We start from the raw sequence: 15430 nt of genomic DNA, 5'->3' as shown, positions 1-15430 counted from the left end.
ATCAACCCGAATGGAATGGAATGGAATCAACATGAATGGAATGGAATGGAATGGAATGGAATGGAATGGAATGGAATCAACAGGAATGGAAGGGAATGTAATGGAATGGAATGGAAAGGAATCAACCGGAATGGAACGGAATGGTATGGAATGGAATCAACACGAATGGAAAGGAATGGAAGGGAATGGAATCAATCAGAATGTAATGGAATGGAATGGAATGGAATGAATCGGAATGGAATGGAACCAAATCGAATGGAATGGAATGGAATGAAATGGAATGGAATGGATTGGAACGGAATGCAATCAACACGAATGGAAAGGAATGAAACGGAATGGAATGGAATGGAATGCAATGGAATAAAACCGAATGGAATGGAATGGAATGGAATGGAATGGAATGGAATGGAATGGAGTGGAATGGAATGGATTGGGATGGAATGGAATGGAATCAAACCAAATGGAATGGAATGGAGTGTATTGGAATGGAATGCAATCAACCCGAATGGAATGGAATGGAATGGAATGGAACGGAATGGAGTAAAGGAGAATGGAAAGGAATGGAATGGAATGGAATCATCCCGAATGGCATGGAATGGAATGGAATGGAATGGAATGGAATGGAATGGAATGGAATGGAATGAAATGGAATGGAATGAAATGGAATGGAATCTACCCGAATGGAATGGAATGGAATGGAATGGAATGGAATGGAATGGAATCAACCCGAATGGAATGGAATGGAACGGAATGGAATGGAACGGAATGGAATGGAATGGAATGGAATGGAATAAACCCGAATAGAATGGAATGGAATGGCATGGATTAGAATGGAATGGAATTGAATGGAATCAACCCGAATGGAATGGAATGGAATGGAATGCAATGGAATGGAATGGAATCAACCAGAATGTAATGTAATGTAATGAAATGGAATGGAATGGAATCAACACGAATGGAATGGAATGGAATGGAATGAAAAGGAATGGAATGGAACCAACACGAATGGAATGGAATGGAATGAAATCGAATGGAATATAATGGAATGGAATGGAATGGAATCCACTCGAATGGAATGGATTGGAATGGAATGGAATGGAATCATCCCGAATGGCATGGAATGTAATGGAATGGAATGAAATCTACCCGAATGGATTGAAATGGAATGGAATGAAATGGAATGGAATCAATCCGAATGGAATGGAAAGGAATGGAATGGAATGGAATGGAACGGAATGGAATCAACCCGAATGGAATGGAATGGAATGGAATGGAATGGAATCAAACGGAATGGAATGCAATGGAATGGAATGGAATGGAATCAACCCGAATGGAATGGAATGGAATGCAATGGAATGGAATGAAATGGAATGGAATCAACCCGAATGGAACGGAATGGAATGGAATGGAATCATCCCGAATGGCATGGAATGGAATGGAATGGAACGGAATGGAATCAACGCGAATGGAATAGAATGGAATGGAATGGAATGGAATCAACGAGAATGGAATGGAGTGGAGTGGAATGGAATGGAATGGAATAAACCCGAATGGAGTGGAATGGAATGGAATGGAGTCAACCCGAATGGAATGCAATGTAATGGAATGGAATGGAATCAACCGGAAAGGAAAGGAATGGAATGGAATGGAATGGAATGGAATGGATTCAACCTAAATGGAATGGAATGGAATGGAATGGAATGGAATGGAATGGAATCAACCGGAATGAAATGGAATGGAATTTAGTCAAACGGAATGGAATTGAATGGAGTGGAATCAACCCGAATAGAATGGAATGGAATGGAATGGAATCTTATCAACCCGAATGGAATGGAATGGAATGGAATGGAATGGAATGGAATGGAATGGAATGCAATCAACACGAATGGAATGGAATGAAAGAGAATGGAATGGAATGGAATGGAATCAACCCGAATGGAATGGAATGGAATGGAATGGAATGGAATGGAATGCATTGGGATGGAATGGAAAGGAATCAAACCAAATGGAATGGAATGGAGTGGATTGGAATGGAATGCAATCAACCCGAATGGAATGGAATGGAATGGAATGGAATGGAATGGAATGGAATGGAGTAAAGGAGAATGGAATGGAATGGAATGGAATGGAATCATCCCGAATGGCATGGAATGGAATGGAATGGAATGGAATGAAATGTAATGGAATGAAATGGAATGGAATCAACCCGAATGGAATGGAATGGAATGGAATGGAACGGAATGGAATCAACCCGAATGGAATGGAATGGAACGGAATGGAATGGAATGGAATGGAATGGAATGGAATGGAATCAACCCGAATGGAATGGAAAGGATGGCATGGAATAGAATGGAATGGAATGGAATGCAATCAACCCGAATGGAATGGAATGGAATGGAATGGAATGGAATCAAACGGAACGGAATGGAAAGGAATGGAATGGAATGGAATCAACCCGAATGGAATGGAATGGAATGGAATGGAATGGAATGGAATCAACATGAATGGAATGGAATGGAATGGAATGGAATGGAATGGAATCACCAAGAATGGAAGGGAATGGAATGGAATGGAATGGAACGGAATCAACCGGAATGGAACGGAATGGAATGGAATGGAATCAACACGAATGGAAAGGAATGGAAGGGAATGGAATCAATCAGAATGTAATGGAATGGAATGGAATGGAATGAATCGGAATGGAATGCAACCAACCCGAATGGAATGGAATGGAATGAAATGGAATGGAATCGAACGGAATGCAATCAACACGAATGGAATGGAATGAAACGGAATGGAATGGAATGGAATGGAATGGAAGCAACCAGAATGGAATGGAATGGAATGGAAAGGAATGGAATGGATTGATATCAATCCGAATGGAATGGAGTGGAATGGAATGGAATGGAATGGAAAGGAATGGAATGAAATGGAATCAAGCAAAATGGAATGGAATGGAATGGAATGGAATGGAATGGAATGGAATCAAACGGAATGGAATGGAAAGGAATGGAATGGAATGGAATCAACCCGAATGGAATGGAATGGATTGGAATGGAATGGAATGGAATCAACATGAATGGAATGGAATGGAATGGAATGGAATCACCAAGAATGGAAGGGAATGGAATGGAATGGAATGGAAAGGAATCAACCGGAATGGAACGGAATGGAATGGAATGGAATCAACCCGAATGGAAACAATGGAAGGGAATGGAATCAACCAGAATGTAATGGAATGGAATGGAATGGAATGAATCGGAATGGAATGGATCCAACCCGAATGGAATGGAATGGAATGAAATGGAATGGAATGGAATGGAATGGAATGGAATCAACACGAATGGAATGGAATGGAACGGAATGGAATGGAATGGAATGGAATGGAATCAACCCGAGTGGAATGGAATGGAATGGAATGGAATGGAATGGAATGGAATGGAATGGAATGGAATGGATTGGTATGGAATCAACCCGAATGGAATGGAATGGAATGGAATGGAATCAACACGAATGGAATGGATTGGAATGGAATGGAATTAACCCGAATGGAATGGAATGGAATGGAATGGAGTAAACGCGAATGGAATGGAATGAAATGGAATGGAATGGAATCAACAGGAATGGAATGGAATGGAAAGGAATGGAATGGAATGGAATCAACCTAAATGGAATGGAAAGGACTGGAATGGAATGGAATGGAATCAACCAGAATGGAATGCTATGGAATGGAATGGAATGGAATGGAAGGGAATCAACCCGAATGGAATGGAATGGAATGGAAAGGAATGGAAAGGAATGGAATGGAATGGAATGGAATCATCCAGAATGGAATGGAATGGAATGGAATGGAATGGAATGGATAGGAATGGAATGGAACCAACCCGAATGGAATGGAATCGAATGGAACGGAATGGAACGATATCAGACCGACTGCAATGGAATGGAATGGAATGGAATGCAAACAACACGAATGGAATGAAACGGAGTGGAATGGAATCAACAAGAATGGAATGGAATGGAATGGAATGGAATGGAATGGAATGGAATGGAATGGAATGGAATGGAATGGAATGGAAAGGAATGGAATGGAGTCAACCCGAATGGAATGGAATGCAATGGAAGGGAATAGAATGGAATGGAATGGAATGGATTCAACCCGAATGGAATGGAATGGAATGGAATGGAGTGGAATGGAATGGAATAGAATCAACCCGAATACAATGGAAATGAAAGAAATGGAATGGAATCAACCCGAATGGAATGGAATGGAATGGAATGGAATGGAATGGAATGGAATGGAATGGAACGGAATGGAATCAACCCGAACGGAATGGAATGGAATGGAATGGAATGGATAGGAATGGAATGGAACCAACCCAAATGGAATGGAATCGAATGGAACGGAATGGAACGATATCAGACCGACTGCAATGGAATGGAATGGAATGGAATGCAATCAACACGAATGGAATGAAACGGAGTGGAATGGAATCAACAAGAAAGGAATGGAATGGAATGGAATGGAATGAAATGGAATCAACCCGAAAGGAATGGAATGGAACGGAATGGAATGGATTGGAATGGTATCATCTAGAATGGAATGGAATGGAAAGAACAGAATCAACCCGAATGGAATGGAATGGAATGGAATGGAATAGAATCAACCCGAATGGAATGGAATGGAAAGGAATGGAATGGAATGGAATCAACCCGAATGGAATAGAATGGAATGGGATGGAAGGGAATGCAAAGAAGTCAACCCGAATGGAATGGAGTGGTATGGAATGGAATGGAATGCAATGGAATGGAATGGCATGGAATCAACCGGAATGGAGTGGAATGGAATGGAGTGTAACGGAATGGTATCAACCCGATTGGAATGGAAGGGAATGGAATGGAATGGAATGGAAAGGAATGGAATGGAAAAGAATCAACTCGAATGTATTGTAATGGAATGGAATGGAAAGGAATGGAATGGAAAGTATCAACTCAAATGTAATGGAATTGAATGAAATGGAATGGAATCCATGCGAATGGAATGGAATGGAATGGGATGGAATGGAATGGGACGGAATTGAATGGAATGGAGTCAACCCGAATGGAATGGAATGGAATAGAATGGAATGGGATGGAATGGAATCAACCCGAATGGATTGGAACGGAATGGATTGAAAGGGAATGGAATCAACGTGAATGGAATGGAATGGAATGGAATGGAATGGAATGGAATGGAATGCAGTTTAATCAACCCGAATGTAATGGAATGGAATGGAATGAAATGGAATCAACCGGAATAGAATGGAATGGAATGGAATGGATTGGAATGGAATGCAATCAACCCAAATATAATGGAATGGAAGGAAATGGAATGGAATGGAATGGATTGGAATGGAATGGAATGGAATCAACCTAAATGGAATGGAAAGGAATGGAATGGAATTTAATGGAATCAACCAGAATGGAATGGAATTTATTTGAGTCAAACCGAATGGCATTGAATGGAATGGAATCAACTCGAATGGAATGGAATGGAATGGAATGGAATGGAATGAAATGGAATGGAATGGAACGGAATGGAATGGAATGTTATCAACCTGAATGGAAAGCTATGGAATGGAATGGAATGGAATGGAGGAGAATCAACCCGAATGGAATGGAATTGAAAGGAATGGAATGTAATGGAATGGAATGGAATCAACCAGAATGGATTGGAATGGAATGGAATGGAAACAACCGGAATGGAATGGAATGGAATTCAATGGAATGGAATGGAATCAACCCGAATTGAATGGAATGGAATGGAATGGAATGAAAGGGAATGGAACGGAACCAACCCGAATGGAATGGAATGGAATGAAATCGAATGGAGTAAAATGGAATGGAATGCAACGGAATGGAATGGAATCAACTCGAATGGAATGGAATGGAATGGAATGGAAAGGAATCATCCCGAATAGCATGGAATGTAATGGAATGGAATGGAATGGATTGGAATCAACCCGAATGCAATGGAATGGAATGCAATGGAATGGAATGAAATGGAATGGAATCAACCCGAATGGAATGGAATGGAATGGAATGGAACGGAATGGAATCAACCCTAATGGAATGGAATGGAATGGAATCAACCTGAATAGAATGGAATGGAATGGAATGGAATGAACCCGAATGGAATGGAATGGAATGGAAGGGAATGGAATGGAATAGAATGAAACCGAATGTAATGGAATGGAATGAAATGGAATGGAATCCACCCGAATGGAATGGAATGGAATGGGATGGAATGGAATGGAATGGAATCAACCCGAATGGAATGGAATGGCATGGAATGGAATGGAAATGAACGGAATGGAATAGAATGGAATCAACACGAATGGAATGGAATGGAATGGAATGGAATGGAATGGAATGGACTGCAATGGAATCAACCCGAATGGAATGGAATGGAATGGAATGGAATCAACCGGAATGGAATGGAATGGAATGGAATGGAATGGAATGGAATGGATTGGAATGGAGTGCAATCAACCCAAATGGAATGGAATGGAAAGCAATGGAATGGAATCAACCCGAATGGAATGGAATGGAATTGAATGGAATGGAATGGAATGGAATTGAAAGGAACGGAATGGATTGATATCAATCTGAAGGGAATGGAGAGGAATCGAATGGAATGGAATGGAAAGGAATGAAATGAAATGGAATCAAGCAAAATGGAATGGAATGGAATGGAATGGAATGGAATCAAACGGAATGGAATGGAAAGGAATGGAATGGAATGGAATCAACCCGAATGGAATGGAATGGAATGGAATGGAATGGAATGGAATCAACATGAATGGAATGGAATGGAATGGAATGGAATGGAATGGAATGGAATGGAATGGAATCACCAAAAATGGAAGGGAATGGAATGGAATGGAATGGAATGGAATGGAAAGGAATCAACCGGAATGGAACGGAATGGAATGGAATGGAATCAACCCGAATGGAAAGGAATGGAAGGGAATGGAATCAACCAGAATGGAATGGAATGGAATGGAATGAATCGGAATGGAATGGATCCAACCCGAATGGAATGGAATTGAATGGAATGAAATGGAATTGAATGGAATGGAATGGAATGAAATGGAATGGAATGGAATGTAAGGGAATGGAATCAACAAGAATGGAATGGAATGGAACGGAATGGAATGGAATGGAATGGAATGGAATCAACCCGAATGGAATGGAATGGAATGGAATGGAATGGAATGGAATGGATTGGAATGGAATAAACCCAAATGGAATGGAATGGAATGAAGTGGAATCAACACGAATGGAATGGAATGGAATGGAATGAACACGAATGGAATGGAAAGGAATGGAATGGAATGGGATGGAATGGAGTGGAATGTAATAAACCCGAACGCAATGGAATGGAATGGATTGGAATGAAATGGAATCAACGAGAATGGAATGGAATGGAATGGAATGGAATGGAATGGAGTAAAAGCGAATGGAATGGAATGAAATGGAATGGAATGGAATCAACAGGAATGGAATGCAGTGGAAAGGAATGGAATGGAATGGAATGGAATCAACCTAAATGGAATGGAAAGGACTGGAATGGATTGGAATGGAATCAACCAGAATGGAATGGAATGGAATGGAGTCAAACCGAATAGAATTGAATGGAATGGAATCAACCCTAATGGAATGGAATGAAATGGAATGGAAAGGAATGTTATCAACCCGAATGGAATGCTATGGAAAGGAATGGAATGGAATGGAATGGAATGGAATGGAATCATCCAGAATGGAATGGAATGGAACGGAATGGAATCAATCCGAATGGAATGCAATGGAATGGAATGGAATGGAAAGGAATGGAATGGAATCAACCCGAATGGAATGGAATCGAAAGGAATGGAATGGAATGGAATCAACAAGAAAGGAATGGAATGGAATTAAATGGAACGGAATGGAATGGAATGGAATCAACCCGAATGGAATGGAATGGAATGGAATTGAAAGGAACCCAATCAACCCGAATGGAATGGAATGTAATAGGAATGAAATGGAACAGAATTAACCCGAATGGATAGGAATGGAATGGAATGGAAACAACCCGAATGGAATGGAATGGAATGGGATGGAATGAAATCGAATGGAGTGGAATGGAATGGAATGGAATCAACCGAATGGAATGGAATGGAATGGAATGCAATGGAATGGAATAGAATGGAATGGAATCAACTCAAATGGAACGGAATGGAAAGGATTGGTATGGAATCAACATGAATGGAATGGAATGGAATGGAAAGGAATGGAATTGAGTCAGCCCGAATGGAATGGAATGGAATGGAATGGAATGGAGTGGAATAGAGTGGAATCAAACGTAACTGAATGGGATGGAATTGAATGGAATGGAATGGAATCAACACGAATGGAATAGAATGGAATGGAATGGAATGCAATGGAATGGAAAGGAATGGAAAGGAATGGAATCAACCCAAATGGAATGGAGTGGAGTGGAATGTAATGGAATGCAATGGAATGGAATGGAATGGAATTGAATGGAGTGGAATGGAATCAACCAGAATGGAATGGAATGGAATGGATTGCAATAGAATGGAATGGAACCAACCAGAATGGAATGCAATGGAATGGAATGGAATGGAATGGAATCAACCCGAGTGGAATGGAATGGAAAGCAATGGAATGGAATGAAATGGCATGGAATTAACCCGAAAGGAATGGAATGGAGTGGAATGGAATGGAACGCAATGGAATCAACCGGAATGGAATGGAATGGAATGGAATGGAATGGAATGAAACCGAACTGAATAAACCCTAAAGGAATGGAATGGAACGGAATGTGATGGAATGGAATCAACCCGATTGGAATGGAATGGAAGGGAATGGAATGGAATGGAATGGAATGGAATAAACCCGAATGGAATGGAATGGAATGGAATGGAATCAACCCGAGTGGAATGGAATGGAATGGAATGGAAAGGAATGTAATGGAGTCAACCTAAATGGAATGGAAAGGAATGGAATGGAATGGTATGGAATCAACAGGAATGAAATGGAATGGAATGTAGTCAAACCGAATGGAATCGAATGGAATGGAAAAAACCTGAATGGAATGGAATGGAATGGAACGGAATGGAATGGAATGGAATGTTATCAACCCGAATGGAATGGTATGGAATGGAATGGAATGGAATGGAATGGAAGGGAATGAATCCGAATGGAATGGAATGGAATGGAATGGAAAGGGATGGAATGGAATGGAATCAACCAGAATGAAATGGAATGGAATGGAATGGAAAGGAATGGAATGGAATGGAATCAACCAGAATGGAATGGAATGGAATGGAATGGAATGGAATGGAATGAAACGGAATGGAATGGAATGGAATGGAATCAACACGAATGGAATGGTATGGAATGGAATGGAATCAACACGAATGGAATGGAATGGAATGAAATGGAATGGAATGGAATGGAATGGAATCAACCCGAAAGGAATGGAATGGAATGGAATGGAATTGAATGGAATGGAATGGAATGGCATCATCCCGAATGAAATGGAATGTAATGGAATCAAACCGAATGGAATGGAATGGAATGGGATGGAATGGAATTAAATGGAGTCAAACCAAATGGAATGGAATGGAATGGAATGGAATGGAATGGAATCAAACCGAATGGAATGGAATGGAGTGGAATGGAATGGAATGGAATGGAATGGAATGGAATGGAATGGAATCAACCGGAATGGAAAAGAATGGAATGGAATGGAATGGAATGCAATGGAAAGGAATGGAATTGAATGGAGTGGAAAGGAATCAACCCGAATGGAATAGAATGTAATAGAATGGAATGGAATCAACCGGAATGGAATGCAATGGAATGGAATGGAATGGAATGGAATCAACTCGAAAGGAATGGAATGGAATGGAATTAACCTGAATGGAATGGAATGGAATGGAATGGAATGAAATGGCATGGAATTAACCCGAATGGAATGGAATGGAGTGTAATGGAATGCAACGCAATGGAATCAACCGGAATGGAATGGAATGGAATGGAATGGAATGGAATGAAACGGAATGGAAGAAACCCTAATGGAATGGAATGGAATGGAATGGAATGGAACGGAATGTGATGGAATGGAATGAACCCGAATGGAATGGAATGGAATGGAATAGAATCAACCCGAATGGAATAGAATGTAATGTAATGGAATGGTATGGAATCAACCCGAGTGGTATGTAATGTAATGGAATGGAATGGAATGATAAGGAATCAACCCGAAAGGAATGGAATGGAATGGAATGGGATGGAATGGAATTGAATGGAATGGAATAAACCCGAATGGAATGGAATGGAATGGAATGGATTCAACCCGAATGGAATGCAATGTAATGGAATGGAATGGAATCAACCGGAATGGAATGGAATGGAATCAACCCGAATGGAATGGAATGGAATGGAATGGAATGAAACAGAAAGGAAAGGAACCAACCCGAATGGAATGGAATGGAATGAAATCGAATGGAATAAAATGGAATGGAATGGAACAGAATGGAATGGAATCAACTCGAATGGAATGGAATGGAATGGAATGGAAAGGAATCATCCCGAATAGCATGGAATGGAATGGAATGGAATGGAATGGATTGGAATCAACCCGAATGCAATGGAATGGAATGCAATGGAATGGAAAGGATTGGAATGAACCCGCAAGAAATGGAATGGAATGCAATGGAATGGAATGAAATGGAATGGAATCAAACGGAATGGAATGGAATGGAATGGAATGGAATGGAATGGAATGCAATGGAACGGAATGGAATCCACCCGAATGGAATGGAATGGAATGGAATGGAAACAACCCAAATAGAATGGAATAGAATGGAATGGAATGGAATGCAATGGAATGGAATAGAATCAAACCGAATGTAATGGAATGGAATGAAATGGAATGGAATCCACCCGAATGGAATGGAATGGAATGGAATGCAATGGAATGGAAAGGATTGGAATGAACCCGAAAGAAATGGAATGGAATGCAATGGAATGGAATGAAATGGAATGGAATCAAACGGAATGGAATGGAATGGAATGGAATGGAATGCAATGGAACGGAATGGAATCCAGCCGAATGGAATGGAATGGAATGGAATGGAAACAACCCGAATAGAATGGAATAGAATGGAATGGAATGGAATGCAATGGAATGGAATAGAATCAAACCGAATGTAATGGAATGGAATGAAATGGAATGGAATCCACCCGAATGGAATGGAATGGAATGGAATGGAATGGAATGGAATGGAATGGAATCAACCCGAATGGAAAGAATGGAATGGAATGGAATGGATTGGAACAGAATGGAATAGAATGGAATCAACCCGAATGGAATGCAATGGAATGGAATGGAATGGAATGCAATGGAATCAACCCGAATGGAATGGAATGGAATGGAAGGGAATGGAATGGAATGGAATGGAATGGAATCAACCGGAATGGAATGGAATGGAATGGAATGGATTGGAATGGAATGCAATCAACCCAAAAGGAATGGAATGGAATGCAATGGAATGGAATCAAACCAAGTGGAATGGAATGGAGTGGAATGGAGTGGAATCAAACAGAATGGAACGGAATGGAATGGAATGGAATGGAATCAACCAGAATGGAATGGAATGGAATGGAATGGAATGGAATGGATTGAAATCAATCCGAATGGAATGGAGTGGAATGAAATGGAATGGAATGGAAAGGAATGGAATGGAATGGAATCAAGCAAAATGGAATGGAATGGAATGGAATGGAATCAAACGGAATGGAATGGAAAGGAATGGAATGGAATGGAATCAACCCGAATGGAATGGAATGGAATGGAATGGAATGGAATGGAATGGAATCAACATGAATGGAATGGAATGGAATGGAATGGAATGGAATGGAATGGAATCACCAAGAATGGAAGGGAAAGGAATGGAATGGAATGGAAAGGAATCAACCGGAATGGAACGGAATGGAATGGAATGGAATCAACACGAATGGAAAGGAATGGAAGGGAATGGAATCAATCAGAATGTAATGGAATGGAATGGAATGGAATGAATCGGAATGGAATGCAACCAACCCGAATGGAATGGAATGGAATGAAATGGAATGGAATGGAACGGAATGCAATCAACACGAATGGAATGGAATGAAACGTTATGGAATGGAATGGAAAGGAATGGAATCAACCCGAATGGAATGGAGTGGAATGGAATGGAATGGAATGGATTGGGATGGAATGGAATAGAATCAAACCAAATGGAATGGAATGGAGTGGATTGGAATGGAATGCAATCAACCCGAATGGAATGGAATGGAATGGAATGGAATGGAATGGAATGGAATGGAGTAAAGGAGAATGGAATGGAATGGAATGGAATGGAATCATCCCGAATGGCATGGAATGGAATGGAATGGAATGGAATGCAATGGAATGAAATGGAATGGAATGAAATGGAATGGAATCAACCCAAATGGAATGGAATGGAATGGAATGGAATGGAATGGAATGGAATGGAATGGAATGGAATCAACCCGAATGGAATGGAATGGAACGGAATGGAATGGAATGGAATGGAATCAACCCGAATGGAATGGAATGGAATGGAATGGAATGGAATGGCATCATCCCGAATGGCATGGAATGGAATGGAATAGAATGGAATGGAATGGAATGAAATGGAATGCAATCAACCCGAGTGGAATGGAATGGAATGGAATGGAACGGAATGGAATCAACCCGAATGGAATGGAATGGAACGGAATGGGATGGAATGGCATGGAATGGAATGGAATCAACCCGAATGGAATGGAATGCAATGGAATGGAATAGAATGGAATTGAATGGAATGGAATCAAACCGAATGGAATGGAATGGAATGGAATGGAATGGAATGGAATGCAGTGGAATGGAATGGAATAGAATCAACCCGAATACAATGGAAAGGAAAGAAATGGAATGGATTCAACACGAATGGAATGGAATGGAATGGAATGGAATGGAATGGAATGGAATGGAATGAAATGGAATGGAATGAAATGGAATGAAATCAACCCGAATGGAATGGAATGGAATGGAATGGAATGGAATGGAATGGAATGGAATGGTATGGAACGGAATGGAATTAACCCGATTTGAATATAATGGAATGGCATGGAATAGAATGGAATGGAATGGAATCAAACCGAATGGAATGGAATGGAATGGAATGGAATCATCCCGAATGGCATGGAATGGAATGGAATAGAATGTAATGGAATGGAATGAAATGGAATGGAATGAAATGGAATGGAATCAACCCGAATGGAATGGAATGGAACGGAATGGAATCAAACCGAATGGAATGGAATGGAACGGAATGGAATGGAATGGCATAGAATGGAATGGAATCAACACGAATGGAATGGAATGCAATGGAAGGGAATAGAATGGAATGGAATGGAATGGAATCAACCCGAATGGAATGGAATGGAATGGAATGGAGTGGAATGGAATGGAATAGAATCAACCCGAATACAATGGAAAGGAAAGAAATGGAATGGAATCAACCCGAATGGAATGGAATGGAATGGAATGGAATGGAATGGATAGGAATGGAATGGAACCAACCCGAATGGAATGGAATCGAATGGAACGGAATAGAGCGATATCAGACCGACTGCAATGCAATGGAATGGAATGGAATGCAATCAACACGAATTGAATGAAACGGAATGGAATGGAATCAACAAGAAAGGAATGGAATGGAATGGAATGAAATGGAATGGAATGGAATGGAATCAACCCGAAAGGAATGGAATGGAACGGAATGGAATGGATTGGAATGGTATCATCTCGAATGGAATGGAATGGAAAGGAACAAAATCAACCCGAATGGAATGGAATGGAATTGAATGGAATAGAATCAACCCGAATGGAATGGAATGGAATGGAATGGAATTGAATGGAATGCAATGGAATCAACCCGAATGGAATAGAATGAAATGGGATGGAATGGAATGCAAAGAAGTCAACCCGAATGGAATGGAATGGAATGGAATGGAATGGAATGCAATGGAATGGAATGGCATGGAATCAACCGGAATGGAATGGAATGGAATGGAGTGGAACAGAAAGGAATCAACCCGATTGGAATGGAATGGAATGGAATGGAATGGAAAGGAAAGGAATGGAATGGAAAAGAATCAACTCGAATGTAATGGAATGGAATGGAATGGAAAGGAATGGAATGGAAAGTATCAATTCGAATGTAATGGAATTGAATGAAATGGAATGGAACCCAGGCGAATGGAATGGAATGGAATGGGATGGAATGGAATGGGATGGAATTGAATGGACTGGAGTCAACCCGAATGGAATGGAATGGAATGGAATGGAATGGAATGGAATGGAATGGAATGGAGTCAACACGAATGGAATGGAACGGAATGGATTGAAATGGAAGGGAATCAACGTGAATGGAATGGAATGGAATGCAATGGAATGGAATGCAATTTAATCAACCCGAATGGAATGGAATGGAATGGAATGAAATGGAATCAACCAGAATAGAATGGAATGGAATGGAATGGATTGGAATGGAATGCAATCAACCAAAATATAATGGAATGGAAGGGAATGGAATGGAATGGAATGGATTGGAATGGAATGGAATGGAATGAACCTAAATGGAATGGAAAGGAATGGAATGGAATGGAATGGAATCAACCAGAATGGAATGGAATTTATTGGAGTCAAACCGAATGGCATTGAATGGAATGGAATCAACCCGAATGGAATGGAATGGAATGGAATGGAATGGAATGAAATGGAATGGAATGGAATGGAATGGAATGGAATGGAATGGAATGAAATGGAATGAAATGGAATGAAATGGAATGGAATGGAACGGAATGGAATGGAATGTTATCAACCTGAATGGAATGCTATGGAATGGAATGGAATGGAATGGAGGAGAATCAACCAGAATGGAATGGAATTGAAAGGAATGGAATGTAATGGAATGGAATGGAATCAACCAGAATGGATTGGAATGGAATGGAATGGAATGGAAAGGAAACAACCGGAATGGAATGGAATGGAATTCAATGGAATGGAATGGAATCAACCCGAATGGAGTGGAATGGAATCAACCCGAATGGAATGGAGTGGAATGGAATGGAATGAAACGGAATGGAACGGAACCAACCCGAATGGAATGGAATGGAATGAAATCGAATGGAATAAAATGTAATGGAATGGAACGGAATGGAATGGAATCAACTCGAATGGAATGGAATGGAATGGAAAGGAATCATCCCGAATAGCATGGAATGGAATGGAATGGAATGGAATGGATTGGAATCAACCCGAATGCAA

The sequence above is a fragment of the Pan paniscus genome, chromosome 11 (genome assembly GCF_029289425.2).
Source record: "Pan paniscus chromosome 11, NHGRI_mPanPan1-v2.0_pri, whole genome shotgun sequence".
Lineage (NCBI taxonomy): Eukaryota > Metazoa > Chordata > Mammalia > Primates > Hominidae > Pan > Pan paniscus.
Note: the sequence above shows the minus strand (reverse complement) of the source record.